The following is a 2,500-nucleotide window of genomic DNA, read 5'->3' as shown; positions in this document are numbered from 1 at the left end:
CGACGATCCAAGAATTTCACCTCTAACGTCGCAATACGAATGCCCCCGCCTGTCCCTATTAATCATTACCTCGGGTTCCGAAAACCAACAAAATAGAACCGAGGTCCTATTCCATTATTCCATGCACACAGTATTCAGGCGGGCTTGCCTGCTTTAAGCACTCTAATTTGTTCAAAGTAAACGTGCCGGCCCACCCAGACACTCAATAAAGAGCACCTTGGTAGGATTTCAACGGGGTCCGCCTCGGGACGCACGAACACGCACGAGGCGGTCGCACGCCTTCGGCTCGCCCCACCGGCAGGACGTCCCACGATACATGCCAGTTAAACACCGACGGGCGGTGAACCAACAGCGTGGGACACAAATCCAACTACGAGCTTTTTAACCGCAACAACTTTAATATACGCTATTGGAGCTGGAATTACCGCGGCTGCTGGCACCAGACTTGCCCTCCAATAGATACTCGTTAAAGGATTTAAAGTGTACTCATTCCGATTACGGGGCCTCGGATGAGTCCCGTATCGTTATTTTTCGTCACTACCTCCCCGTGCCGGGAGTGGGTAATTTGCGCGCCTGCTGCCTTCCTTGGATGTGGTAGCCGTTTCTCAGGCTCCCTCTCCGGAATCGAACCCTGATTCCCCGTTACCCGTTACAACCATGGTAGGCGCAGAACCTACCATCGACAGTTGATAAGGCAGACATTTGAAAGATGCGTCGCCGGTACGAGGACCGTGCGATCAGCCCAAAGTTATTCAGAGTCACCAAGGCAAACGGACCGGACGAGCCGACCGATTGGTTTTGATCTAATAAAAGCGTCCCTTCCATCTCTGGTCGGGACTCTGTTTGCATGTATTAGCTCTAGAATTACCACAGTTATCCAAGTAACGTGGGTACGATCTAAGGAACCATAACTGATTTAATGAGCCATTCGCGGTTTCACCTTAATGCGGCTTGTACTGAGACATGCATGGCTTAATCTTTGAGACAAGCATATGACTACTGGCAGGATCAACCAGGGAGCTGCGTCAACTAGAGCTGAGCAGCCGGCCGCCCGGGAGTGTGTCCCAGGGGCCCGCGCGAACACGCAAGCGTCCGCTCAATTATTCTGCAAACAGGAGGAGGCTGAGCTCCCCTGCACAATACACCTCGAAACCCTCTCAGGTCCCGGCGGCGCGCAGCGCCGTCCTAAGTACTTGGTCGGGTTCGAGAGAGGCGCAATCGCCCGGAGTTAGGCGAGTAGACGCTTTAGGTGCGACCACCCGTGCTCCCAACTGAGCTTGCCGCTGCCGACAGAGGCCCGGGAGCGTGCTGTCGTGGCATTGCCGGCGGGAGACAACACGCGCCACCTACGGTGACCGGCAGCTCCAACGCCAGCGCCACAGAAGGGCAAAGGCCCCACGTGGGTGCCGAAGCGAACTCTCCCAGCACAGCGCACGTGCCAACACGTCTGCACAACTGCGATACAAACCACCAGCGAGAACCGCTGGGGCGACCGAGCAGCAGACGGCGTCGCGGCGCCGAGTGCCGGGCGGCGGCGCATCCTCAACGCACACAGTCCTCAGTCGGACCAGCACACTGCAGATGTCCACCGCGCTTCGCACCGGGCCCGCGAGGACCCACTTTGGCCGCCCGGCGCCGCGCGCAGGGTGCCCCGGCGCGCAGCTGCGCCGCCTGCCGCGTCCGTCGGCCGGCGCGCCTGCCACTGGGCGCCCCCACCAGCCGGCTGTAGCGCGTGCGCCCACGCACCGCGCGGCCAGCACGCCGGGCGGCCCCCCCTCACCGGCCGGGGACGGTCCCACCCAGCCACCGCCGCGTATCGCTTCACACACAGATTTGCCCTTACTGATTTACCTCCAGCAACAACTACCGCACCACAATGGGTTTACCAGTTGTTCATTTGCGTAACGTCACCAGCAAACGTAGACGTCCATCCCACTTTGCAAATGCAACGATTATTGCATACCTGTCTGTTAGGTGTCACGACACACTACGTCTGCCCACATACACGCAACAAAATGTGCACGACTAGAGAACACGTGGGAGGTGGCCCCCCTACGTATGCGATGTCCATTACGAGACCGACTGTCAACCAGCATCTGTACCATGTCGCAGATGTGGAACGCGGTGCACCATGCTATCACACTGTGTGAGAAGAGACGACTACGTTTGAATACACGCGCCACTACATCAACAGACGGCTCATGCTGATCGCCATCCAGGGCGTCCGTTACTCCCACACGTCTCTATGGCGTACCACACTGCAATGTAGCTGTTATGGGGAGACGGCACGTGGCTGAGTGCACAACATTTGGACCGTATGGTTCGCTGTTGTTGGGCGCAGTCGTTGTACGGTCACACATGTGCCACAGCGTATCATTCAGTACATACGGACCTATGTGCAGTACAATGTGAGGGTTAAGCTTACGACATCAGCGGACAGTGGACACAGGCCGTACCACGACGTAGACTGAGCGCTTCGACATGCGAATGCCAGTGAACA

The 2,500-nt window shown here is 57.5% G+C and overlaps 1 non-coding gene across 1 annotated transcript in view; it reads right to left on the bottom strand.

Moving 5' to 3' along the window:
• LOC126178751 (small subunit ribosomal RNA) overlaps nt 1-1,019 on the bottom strand; it is a 1,909-nt gene extending 890 nt beyond the window's left edge. The window contains exon 1 of the ribosomal RNA XR_007536612.1: nt 1-1,019. This exon is cut by the window's left edge and continues 890 nt beyond it. This is a non-coding gene — a ribosomal RNA (small subunit ribosomal RNA).
• Between the last annotated feature and the right edge of the window lie 1,481 nt (nt 1,020-2,500).

The sequence above is a fragment of the Schistocerca cancellata genome, chromosome 3 (genome assembly GCF_023864275.1).
Source record: "Schistocerca cancellata isolate TAMUIC-IGC-003103 chromosome 3, iqSchCanc2.1, whole genome shotgun sequence".
Lineage (NCBI taxonomy): Eukaryota > Metazoa > Arthropoda > Insecta > Orthoptera > Acrididae > Schistocerca > Schistocerca cancellata.
This window is presented reverse-complemented; position numbering and strand designations above follow the sequence as displayed.